This window comes from Sinocyclocheilus grahami, unplaced genomic scaffold, assembly GCF_001515645.1.
Source record: "Sinocyclocheilus grahami isolate Dianchi unplaced genomic scaffold, SAMN03320097.WGS_v1.1 scaffold217.1, whole genome shotgun sequence".
Classification (NCBI taxonomy): Eukaryota; Metazoa; Chordata; class Actinopteri; order Cypriniformes; family Cyprinidae; genus Sinocyclocheilus; species Sinocyclocheilus grahami.
Genome location: NW_015505396.1, coordinates 952,264 through 965,551, shown reverse-complemented (window position 1 = coordinate 965,551; position 13,288 = coordinate 952,264).

Sequence of the window (13,288 nt, the reverse complement as noted above, 5' to 3'; positions counted from 1 at the left end):
TTTTGGGGCTGTCGCTGGGCAACACGGATTTTCAACTCCCTCCAAAGATTTTCTATGGGCTTGAGATCTGGAGACTGGCTAGGCCACCCCAGGACCTTGAAATGCTTCTTACAAAGCCACTCCTTCGTTGCCCGGTCGGTGTGTTTGGGATCATTTATATATATATATATATATATATACAGTATACATATAGTCTACAAACCTAATGTATCCAGCGTCAGGTACTTTAAAAGTTTTTTTTTAACGCTCATATAAACAAGTTTATTGAACATTGTCTATTATAGCTGGTCTAGACAGGTGGAATATCTAATAAGAACAAGTCGTGATCGTGATGAATGCACGTAACTTTCAGTTCCCGGAGAATTTGCATAATGCTTAAATTCAAAATACACCAAATGGCACGTTGACTCCAGACGTGGACATGACCAAACAGACACTGTAATTGTGTCAGTGAGGATTCAACTGCACATCATGGGGACTGTGGGCACCAACTGTACTGACCCATTTGGATGACAGCAGGCAGAAAGAAAGCACATTCTGGTAGACCATGTTTAATGGGCTTTACATGGTGGGTTGCACAGGACAGCTGTGTGCCACTCTCCCCAGAACTCTCTTAATGTTGCCTGCCTAAAAATCTTTTTCTAGTTTTCTAATAAGCAGAAGTGAGTGAGTGAGTAAGTGTATCTCGGACTTGATCTGAGACACGACTTGTTTGAGTGCGAGCGTGCTGAACTTCTGTCGCCTGACTGAGCGGTTCAAATGACGCAGATCTAAAATAGGACGCCACCCTCCATCCTTCCTTGGAACGGTGAAGTACCGACTGTAGAACCCGGACTCTGCTATGTGAGGAGGGACCACCTCGATGGCCTCCTTCCTCAAAAGAATAACTACTTCTGTTCCATGACCAGAGTCTGCTCGGGACCCACCATAGTGGGGATGACCCCGTTTAAACTGAGGCGGAGGAGAACTGGATTCTATAGCCTCACTCTACAGTGTGTAAGACCCAGCGAGACACGTTAGTCTCAAGACTGACCTCTGGTGTAATCAGAGCGGCTAGCTCGGTGCCCTGAAGCGGCGAACCGGCAGGGGATGGCCGTACACTCTAAAAAATGCTGGGTTGTTTCAACCCAATGTTGGGTCAAATATGGACTAACCCAACTGTTGGGTTAAATTTTGGTCACATTTTTAAATTAGCTTTTTAACCCAACAGTTGGGTTAGTCCATATTTGACCCAACATTGGGTTGAAACAACCCAGCATTTTTTAGAGTGTACTAGCTGCTCTCTCCTGTCCCCATGTTGAGAGAAATCGGGAGTAAGATGTTACTTTAGTTCTAGACTAAATGTGAACATGCATTAATTCATCTCACTCACACACAAAAAAAACCCCGATTCAGTTTTCCTCAAAAATAATAAAATTAATAAAAACAACTCTGAATATGATGCAAACCTGCAATAATTAAATATGTTAAATAATACAAATATCCTTTATGTATTTAATCCCATTTTATTATCCAGTGTCTTTACTGCTGACCTTCGATGATCTAATTCAACCATACTAATAAGCAAAAATTACTCAAGATAAACTAATATTTGTTCTTTATTTTACTGCTGAAGAGTGTTGAATTTTCTCCTTCTGAATTCTACTGTACAGATGTGAATTTACATTTCCTTCAGCCTGAGGATTTTGGTGTGAAAGGGCTTTTATGTTTGCCAAAAATATAACTTTTTATATTAAAACCAAACAAGCAAGCCCTGCCGAGATTTAAAAAGTAACGCAAAAGTAACATAACGCATTACTTTCCATAAAAAGTAAATAAGTAATGTAATTAGTTACTTTTTTAGGGAGTAACGCAATATTGTAATGCATTACTTTTAAAAGTAACTTTCCCCAACACTGCTCGCCGGCATTACCGCGGGAAGTAGGGGTGCTGAGGGTGCTGCGGCACCCCCTGGAGTGTAGCCCATGAAAAAATGGGGGTGCTGGGGGTGCGGTGTTAAAAATAAATGAATGAACAATATGTAATAAAAAATAAATAAAATTAATTTTATTAATTAGTATATTCATTAAAATTAATTTTAAAAAGTAGCCTAAGCCTACAATGACAAGAAGCAACGGTTAAATATGAGTTAAGTTGAATCAAATTGACTGTGAAAGTCGTTTCAACTGATTAAACTTATTAAACTTACTTAAAAATCATTTGTTGCCATGATTTTTGGATTATATTATAACCTGTAACATGTCTCTGCCGTACCCAAATTAAGAATTAACAACAATTTCTACAGACAGCAGAGAAAGAGCGAAAGCGTCTACCTTAGCAGCAACAAATCTTGCATTCTCACATCTGTATAGCGCTTAGGTTGATCTTTAATGTTAGGTCTTTCCTATTCTTGAAACAAAATTAATTCTTAAGGTTGATTCAATATTACTCTTAATGAAACACACACACACACAACATCAACAATGCTACAATGACAAAGTCGCTTATATTAAACATAAAACTTTTATGAACAGATAAGAACAAATAGGATCAGTGGCGTAGCGTCTATGCAGGGTATGCAGGTGCATATGGGCCCAGGCAGTTTGGGGGAAACGAGGGAACGAATAGAGCACTGCATGGGCCCAGCCCTTGTCCAACAGCTTTATGAGAATTCTCGGCCTGAGTTCGAGTGGATCCCGTGTCTTTTCTCTCTCTCTCTCTCTTCCCCATTACACAGCTATTAAAATAGTTCAGTTTTGGTTTTTAATGGCAAAGTGGTCATATTTCTTTTTGTTTTCTTTATTAAGTTAATTTAGAAATATGTTTGGAACATTTTATGTTTGTTAAATTCAAGTTTTTGTTTTTTAAAGGAACGACCTATCGGCAGTGGCAGGCAATGAGTTGAGCATGATGTTTGATCAGTTTAGCCTTTTCAAACCAACACGGCTTGTCTAAAATAAACAGATATAAAACACTTCATGCATTTCACAGTATTAATTTAAACATTTAACCTAGATAAATGAGCGCTGTTAGGCGCATATCCAATCGTTTGTGCTGAGAGTGGAAGCTAAAGCACGCTCTGCAGGATATGGAGGTGCCAGCAAGATCACTTGCATTTTATTTTTAATAACAGTGGAAACTTAAAAATATGCAGACATTTTTGCTCATAAAGGTAAGAGTATACATCATTCGGAACTGCAAAGGGTCTACTTGTATTTGTGTGCACTAACAATATCAACAAATCCTTGTGCTTTTGTAAAATGAGTAAAACAAACAGGCACTTTCTGTCCTCTTGGTCTTGAGCAGGAGCGCTTCACCGACATGATAAACATATCTATAGAATGCTTTAAATTACTATTTTAAAACGAAATAATTCAAATCGAAAACAAAAACTCTTTCATTATGTAATCCGTAAAGATGCATTTCTCTCTAAAGGCACGTCCAATGAGGATGGCTAGTCAGGTTCGTCAAATTTATTTTTGCAACATTGACTCAGAAGACTCAAATAACCCCTCACTATTTTTTTTACTTTTTTGTTTGTTTTTTATTTTCTTATTATGATTTATTTTTTGTTTTGTTTTGTTTTTTGGGCTGATGTGCCAAAATTGTGTTTGCATTCAGTAGCCTATATGGCAGCATTTTTGTGCTACGTTTAAAAATATCTAAATAAATAAGATTAACGTCATAATATTTTAAGAATATTTTAAGAATGAAGTTAAAATTATGATAATAAAATCATGTTATATAATGTGAAACATTACATCCGTCTTATACACCACTGAATAAGACGGATGTACCCGCCTTGTACCCGCCTTGTAACACAAATAAATGAACTATTTTAAAACGAAATAATTCAAATCGAAAACAAAAACTCTTTCATTATGTAATCCGTAAAGATGCATTTCTCTCTAAAGGCACGTCCAATGAGGATGGCTAGTCAGGTTCGTCAAATTTATTTTTGCAACATTGACTCAGAAGACTCAAATAACCCCTCACTATTTTTTTTACTTTTTTGTTTGTTTTTTATTTTCTTATTATGATTTATTTTTTGTTTTGTTTTGTTTTTTGGGCTGATGTGCCAAAATTGTGTTTGCATTCAGTAGCCTATATGGCAGCATTTTTGTGCTACGTTTAAAAATATCTAAATAAATAAGATTAACGTCATAATATTTTAAGAATATTTTAAGAATGAAGTTAAAATTATGATAATAAAATCATGTTATATAATGTGAAACATTACATCCGTCTTATACACCACTGAATAAGACGGATGTACCCGCCTTGTACCCGCCTTGTAACACAAATAAATGAAAGGTTTTTGGATTTTCCCCTTACTTTAAATGCATGCTTACGGTTCATTATTATTAATAATTAAAAAAAAAACATTACATTTTGAACTTTTATTAACAAAACAAATAAGGATAAGTTTTACTCGCGTTTAACAAAAATAAATAAGTGAAAGTGACATGTGGCCAAGTATGGTTACCCATACTAGGAATTAGTGCTCTGCACACACACAGCAATGAACACACACACCGTGAACACACACCCGGAGCAGTGGGCAGCCATTTATGCTGCGGCGCCCGGGAAGCAGTTGGGGGTTCGGTGCCTTGCTCAAGGGCACCTCAGTCATGGTATTGAAGGTGGAAGAGAGTGCTGTACATTCACTCCCCCCACCTACAATCCCTGGCAGTACGAGACTTGAACCTGCAACCTTTGGGTTACGAGTCCGACCCTCTAACCATTAGGCCACGACTTCCCCTATGGATAGCCTATGGATTTCGCCTTAGGCTACCTTAAAACGATCATAGTTTGTGGTTTATTATTAATTAAAACACATCAGCCATAAAATAGTACAATGGCAAATTCGCATATATTAAACATCTACCTTACATTGACAAAATGAATTCTGTCAATGCAAAATTCCCCCGTTTGGCCCCCCCAGCTGACAATATGTTCCTGCGGCTATGCTCGCCGGAGATTTGTTCTCAGGTTCGGCACGTATTGAATTTAATTTTGGCTTTCTGAAGGTCCGTCCTCCCAAGCTTCTCTCAGGACGTCCAGCACTCCGCGGGGCTGACGCCCATAGAAAAGAGCTCAAAGGGGGAAAACCCCGTGGAGGCTTGGGGGACCTCCCGCACAGTGAACAAGAGGGATTCCAGCCACTTGTCCCAATTTTTGGCATCTTTGTGAACGAACTTCCGAATCATGTTTTTTTACGTACGATTAAATCGTTCCACCAGCCCGTCTGTTTGTGGGTGGTAGACGGTGGTGTGAATCGACTTAATGCCCAATAATTCGTACAGTTCGTGGAACGTACGTGAAATGAACGTCGTACCTTGATCAGTGAGAATCTCTTTCGGGATTCCCACTCGGGAGATTAGCCAAAACAGTGCGTCCCCCACACTTTTCGCCAAAATGTTGCGAAGCTCTACTGCTTCAGGGTATTGTGTTGCATAATCCACTAGGACTAATACAAAGCGATGCCCGCATGCCGATCGTTCTAATGGCCCAATGAGGTCCATACCAATTCTTTCGAAGGGGGCTTGCATTAGAGGAAGAGGGCGCAAAGGCGCTTTTGGGGAGGCCGGTGGGTTTACCAGCTGACATTCACGACAAGCCGCGCAACGCCAAAAGGCCGGCCCAGACATCCCCACCGCCCTAGTGGCAGGAAGTAGGACAAGGGACTGATGTGGAGAGAGCGAAAAAAAGGAACCGCTGCGGATCCCGCACTGGCTAGCCCCACCCCCCTGGGCGGCGCTCTCAGGCCAGCGGCAGACTCCGGAGGCGGCCCGTCCCTTCCCCGGGGAGGGACTCGAGGAGTGATTCCCGGATGGGACCTAGGAAAGGGAACAAGACGAGGGGAAGAAGAAATATTAGGGGAAGAGAGAGAGAGAGAGAGAGAGAGAGAGAGAGAGAAAGCTGGCAAGGATTCGCCGACTCCTGGGCACGCTACCATCTGGTCTTCCGCCAACTGGATGGCCAGGTCTAGCGACGTCGGGCGGTGGCACTGGACCCACTCCGCCGTCTTCCTCGGGAGACAGCCGATAAACTGCTCCAGAACCAGCCAGCAGCCATTTGCGGCAGGCGTCCTGGAGCTGTTGAGCCAACACGAAGGGCTGGCCACTTTCACCCAGATCCAGCGACCGAAACCGCTGGCGATGTTGTTCGGGGTTCAGGCCGACCCGCTGCAGGATGGCTCGCTTCAGATCGGTAAAGACCAGGAGGTTTTGAATGGGCAGTTGTTGGGCCGCCACCTGCGCCTCCACTGAAAGCAGTGGTATGAGACGCACTGGCCAGTGCTCTCGTGGCCACCCACATGCCTCAGCCGATTTCTCGAATAGATCGATGAATGCCTCAGGATCATCCTGTGGTCCCATTTTATTCAGGGGCAGATGAGAGGGGCCGACGGTGGTCCTCGATGATGGTCCTCCTGCCCGACCCTCCTGGTTCATCCAGCTCTTGAACAGCTAAGGGGTCCTCCTGTTGCGCCTGCACCAGAGCGCTGAACCGCCATTCCTGGTCCTCTCGCATTTCCAGCAACGCCTGATGCTGCTCTTGGTGGAGACCCGTGAGTGATTGGATCACTTCTGCAAATGGCGAACTTGGAGGTGACCGCATGATGGCAGCGGGGACTTCTCCCTTCCCTGGTTTCGGCAGCAGTGTAACAAAGTTTGAGGGAAGGAAGGAAGAAGTCGGAGTCGGTGTGACTGAGGCTCGTGGTAATTTATTCAATTGACTCAAAATAACAAAACAGGCAGGTGCTGCGGCTCTTCAGATAAACAGAACTATACAGCACTTCGGTGATTCTCTAGTCCACAGGCAACAGTCTTCCACCCACGAGTCCTCAGTCCATCTCTTTCTCCCTCTCTTTTTCCCCTGCTGCCTTTTACCGTCTCTCCAGGCCAATCACTGAAATGAGAAGCAGGTGAATGTCATTTTGCACTTGACCTACTTACTCATCGCTCGTCTCCGACCGCTCTCTCACGTTGCGGACTCCGCTGAACCACGCCCCCCTTGCCACACCTCTATTATGCCTGTAAGTCCATCATTATGAGTATTTTGGTGTGATTGAGTGGCAGTTTCTCTCTGCAGATGATGAGGTTGTAGGATGTGACATCACCTGCAATACACAATTGATTTTAGAGTTACAATGTGCCTCCTTCCATTTGTTTATGTAAAAACAATTATGTTTATGAAGGACAAAAGTAGTATGTGAGCACTTCACAATGTTATGTTAATGCATAAACCCAAGTAATAATAATAAATAAAAAAATCTAACAATGTAGACCATAAATTCAATATTTGTGTTACTTACTTAGTGGAGATGGGTAAAGAAGTATCCTTAACTGAACAGAGCTGGTCGCACTTACATGTTCTCTTAAACTAAAAAAAGAAAAAGACACGATTGGTAGGAAACCAGTTACAGCTGGAAAGTTAATAATCTGGTATGTCTTACATGAACATTTAGTTAACGTATAGTTGGGGGAAAATCTGATGTGTAACATTATATTAGATGCATTAGAGTAGGTCACAATATTGTTCTGTCTCGATGTTAATCAAACATTAAAATAAAAGACGGAATAATTCGCTACTCTTGATTAAACTGCAGTTTATCTGCATCTTTTTATCTTATTTTTAATAACAAACATAAAATAAAAAACAGCTATATTGTGATTAATAATATAGTAATTATTATTAAGAAAAGAATTGAAGGAAAATATGCAAGGTTGCTCTGTGATTTTGCTTTTGAGCCTTCAGAAAACTTTGACTAGATTTTTCTCAAAATCGACTTTTCTCACTCTATCGCCTTCAAACGGCTGTAGCTCAGTTTTTTGTATGATTCAAACAAGTTATATAACATTTTGAAGATATTTTAATGTAGAATGTGAAAATTAAGAGAACTAATTATAGAAAATTTGCTCATTCCGACTCATTTTGCCAGCACGGGTCACAATTAAAGAATAAAAACTTTTACCTGTTGAGAGTGTGTTAACAGTTAGTCTGAGCTCCAGAAAATCAGTAATGAGGAGCTTTGACAGTTACAGATTTGAAAAACAAAAAAGCAGTAATAAAGAACCCCATTTAAGCATAAAAGGGTTTTTCAGGATGATATGGTTCTAAATAGAACCTCTACTACATGTAAATGACATTTAAGAACCATCTTTTTTTAGAGCTTCTCTGCTCATTTATGGTGGAAAATGATAATTGTAAGGTAAACATTTAATGCAAAAGATTTGGAGATTTAATATTAGTGTTAGAGTGAGTATTAATATTAGATATGGATATAAAATAATATTAATATGGGATAAGCAAATTAAAAGGTCAAACCAAAAAATTTACTTTTAATCCTGCTGCTAAAGTCCTAAATAAACAGGACTATGGAAGTATGGAATTTAATATGTGCCAAATATTTAGTGTACTCTTATGATCTGCTTTAAAATTTAGAATTTTTCTGTTGCAAGATAAACATATACAGATGAACTGGGTAACATTTGTGCTTCATTTAATTTGAAATACATGTTGAGACAGACAGACGACGAAGGATCGGTGGCGAGAACAGCACTCCGACTAAGCCCGCACGGCAAGCGACCATGCGAAAGGCCCAAGAAGCGATGGCTCGACTGTTTGAAGGACGCGGCACACCAACATCGCCCCGGAGGATGCTCTGGACTGAGCCAAATGGAGACGGGTGTGCAGAGCAGCAGACCCTGCACCCAAGCGAGAAAATGGCTAGGACAAAGAAGAAGTTGAGACAGACAGCATTAACAATGACTCAAACTTAACTGTCAGTCTGTTGTTGATGTTACAGTATAGGAACACAAGGAAAATGGTGAATGCGATAAGCGGAATCTGATGTCTTGATATTTTCTCAGAACCCACTGCACCAGAGAGGGTAGTAGTATCTCCTGTGTATTCATCAAAGGCATAGTCTATTCACAGTTGAACAGTGGGTGTTTCTTTTGCTGTTTTTCTGTTTTCTTTTCTCTCAGTCTTTACATTCTTTGGCGTGGAACTATTTACTGCTTATTCTTACTAAGTAAAGGTTAATCAGCCTGAAGGGCCAATTTTATCATCCTTCATTCATAAGGTTGTCTTTGTGTGTGTGTGTGTATATATATATATACATAGACAGTATATATATATATATGTGTATGTATGTGTGACGAGAGGGGCGGGGCCGAGAGCCTGCTGCCATCCGCCATGATGGGGAGGAGCAGGGAACGGCGGCGACTCCTCCGCTCCCTCACGGACGGCAGCCGTCCCGAAAGAGCTCCATCCTCCTAGAAGTGCTGAAACTCCAAACAGAGAAGAAACCAGTAGAGCTGAGAGACTGCACAGATGAAGAGAGTGAAGTGAAGGGATTCCTGCAGTGTCTGCCCTACATCTCACAGCTGAGGTTAGTATTCTAACTTTGGCTACTGCAAGAAATCATAATTTCAGAATGCAGCATTTATTTAACAATTATTATTATAATTTTTTTTATTATTGCATTGTCTTGCACTTAAAATAGACACTGATGAGCCATTACATTATGACCACTCCCAGTCTAGAGCAGTGAGCGTGCCTGGCAACCGTATGGTGCCGCAGGTGCAGTTTACAGAGCAGTATATATACCACCTGAGGACCGGCTTTCGGTCAGTGTTCGGTGTCAGAATGGGAAAAGCTGCCGATTTATCGAAGTTTGATAAAGGACAAATTGTGATGGCACGCCGCCTCGGAAACATGCACCATGTGGGTTGTTCACGTGTTGCTATAGTGAGTACATTTCAAAAGTGGTGCATGGATGGCCAAATGTCGAATCTTCGCCCAGCGGTGTGTCATCCACAGTTCATTGATGCCAGAGGGGAGCGAGACTGTTGTGCATTGTTCACAGCAGATGCAGGTCCACAGTGTGATAAATCACCAGCAGCTACAACACTGGTGACCACAGTCCACTACACAGTTCACCACAGTCTTCTGCGTATGGGCCTGCTTAGCCAAAAACCCAGCCGGCTCCCAATGCTAACTGCACACCATCGGCAACAATGTATGACATGGGCCCAAGATCATCAAGATTGGACCATGGATGATTGAAAGAAAGTGGCCTGGTCTGACGAATCAAGATTCCTGGTGCATCACGTCCATGGCCGGACATGGATATGCTGATTGCCAACACAGGCTATGGCACCTGGATGCACTACTGGGTGGACACAGGTCTCCGCCAGTGTTATGCTGTGGGCAATGTTTTGTTGCGACACTTTAGGCCCCATTATCCCAATAGCACAATCCCTGACAGCTGTCAGGTATCTGAACATTATTGAGGATCAAGTGCACCCTTTCATGGCCAGTAGGATAATGCACCATGCCACACTGACAGTATCATCAAGGAGTGAATGATGGTGAATTTCTGTTAATGCCTTGGCCTCCAAATACACCTGACATGAACCCAATCAAAAAGTGGGTTAGCGCTACATCACCACCACCCTGTAATGTACTGGAGCTGGAGGACCTACTGTTGCCATTATGGTACCAGATACCCCAGGAGACCTATCGCCACCTCTTCGAATCAATGCCTTGCCACATGACTGCTATTTTGTGGGCTAAAGGATTACAAGTTAATAACATACAGGTTATTAAATAGGTGGTCATAATGTAATGGCCCACTGGTGTACACACACACACATTGCTGTCCACCAACGTTTACCATCCAACCTGACAGAACTGGAGAGGCTCTGCAAGGAGGAATGGCAGAGGATCCCTAAATCCAGGTGTGAAAAACTTGTTGCCTCTTTCCCAAAAAGACTCATGGCTGTATTCGATCAAAAGGGTGCTTCTACTAAATATTGAGCAAAGGGTCTGAATACTTAGGACCATGTGTTATTTCAGTTTTTCTTTTTTAATAAATCTGCAAAAATGTCAACAATTCTGTGTTTTTCTGTCAATATGGGGTGCTGTGTGTACATTAATGAGGAAAAAAAATTAACTTAAATGATTTTAGCAAATGGCTGCAATATAACAAAGAGTGAAAAATTTAAGGGGGTCTGAATACTTTCTGTACCCACTGTATATATATATATATACAGAATGGCAAAGATAATTTAAAAAAAAGACATCTATGGGGAATGTTAGATGGAACACGGAACAAAGTCTGACAGGTGGACACACCCCCTCCTCAGCAGAACACAATTCTACAAAAGTTTTTACTCATAATATAAGTGACTACTATCAAATTGAGGTAAATTTACCAATCGCACAAAGACTTTTAGAACGATTCCAAACATGAAAGGGAAACAACATATTCACAAGATATAACATATGTGGCATATGGATATTTTTGCTTTTGGGGGAGAAGAGGGGAGAGGGAGGAAGGGGGTCATAAATGAGCAAGGGGAGAGGTGTTGTTTGTTCTCTTTGGAGATCCCTTCTCCAGATTAGTTTTATGGTTTTGTTGCATGGCATCTGTTTTGTGTGAGTTCCTGAGTTTTGGCTTCACAAGGAATTAATTTCATAAGGAAATAATTTCACTCCTTTCAGTGGCGTTGTTAGGCCACTGTGATAAATGTCCTATTTTGATAACCATTCTGTCACCACTTTTTTCCCTACTGTCACTAAATTTTTAATACCTTTTTAATTTTTTTCTGAATTTTAAATACAGTAATTTTAAATTCTGTAGCTGTGATGCATTAGTTTCTATTGCGTCTATCAACAAGAACATTTCTTTAAGAACTACGTGCTTAAATGACTAAATCTGCAAGCTAACTTGAATGTAAATGACTTACTCTAAAGTCACTAGATAACATATGAAAACTGGCCCTTGCAAGCAGCATCAAATTCTATTGCAAAGTGTGGAGAGTGATGGAGCTTAACTTAAAGGGGTCATATGATGCGATTTAATTTTTTCCTTTCTCTTTGGAGTGTTACAAGCTCTTGGTGCGTAAAGAAGATCTGTAAATTTGCAAAGACTAAAGTCTCAAATCCAAAGAGATATTCTTTATAAAAGTTAAGAGTCAGCCACACCTACCTAAAATGGCTCATTCGAACACGCCCCCAAATATCTACCTCATTATGTGGGAAGATTTGCATAACGCCGCCCAAATGTTCACGCAAAGAAAGAAGGCGTAACTTTTATTCTCGCTGTAGTATTGTTGCCGCTGCCGCCATGTCCTGAAGACGCTGTTTGTTTCGTTGTGAAAGCGAAACTACTTTGATATGATATCCGCTTCGTCATGCCTAGAGCTGTGTAAAAGTTGACGATTTTCAAAAAGGTGGGGCATAGAGGAGAAACAATAATGTACAGTATGTGGAAAATAATGTTTTTTTAACTTTAAACCGCATAAACACATTTCATTACACCAAATACACAAAATAATGTTCTTTTTAACAACATCATATGACCCCTTTAAAGGAACAGTTCACTCTGAAATTTTGCTGAAAACGTTTGCTGAAAATGTATGTATTTTGGCCTGAAGCGATGGTTTTAAGTTAAAATTGCTAATGTTGGATTTGTTTCAAATTCATACAGCTTTTTACTTCACAAAACATTAACTGATATACTGTCTTGTCATTTACTGTGATGATATTCATCAGCAGACGGCATCCATTCACTGAAGGTGAAGGTGGTGAGCAAGTGATGTAATCCTAAATTTCTCCAAATCTGTTCAGATAAAGAAACAAAGTCATCTACATCTTGGATGGCCTGAGTACATTTTCAGCAAATTTTCATTTTTGGGTGAACAATTCTTTATTTCCTTTTAGTATTATTAGTATTAGTTATTATTGTATTCTGTTACAGGAGTAACTCTGTTAAAGGGATAGTCGCGTTCACATCTGTCTTTCAGATCTTTCTCTGTGACAGTATATGTACAGTATATGTATAATAATGACGTCCGCGGGTGCATATTACCACTTAAGTTGATACTACCACTTAATTTTAAATGGAAAGAGCACAGACAAAGCCTTAGTTTGTTTATATGAAGAAATTTATTTTATTTGTGTTACTTATTTATTTGATTTGGGGCTTGTTTTAAAATTTCAATTTAGTTTTGGTATTTACATTTACATTATATTTAAATTTTGTTATTTAGCAAACGCTTTTATCCAAAGTGACTAACAAATGAGGACAATAGAACAACAAAAGAGCAATAATATGCAAGTGCAATATTAGTATATTATTATAGTGTTATATTTCAATTTCACAAAGAAACATGCAGAATTTTGTCCAAGCAATAATAAAAGGACACATTTCATTAATAATTTGTCTTAAATCTCATTTTGTTAAAAAAAAACAACCTGTGAATCGAATCGAATCGTGAAATCAAAATCGTGA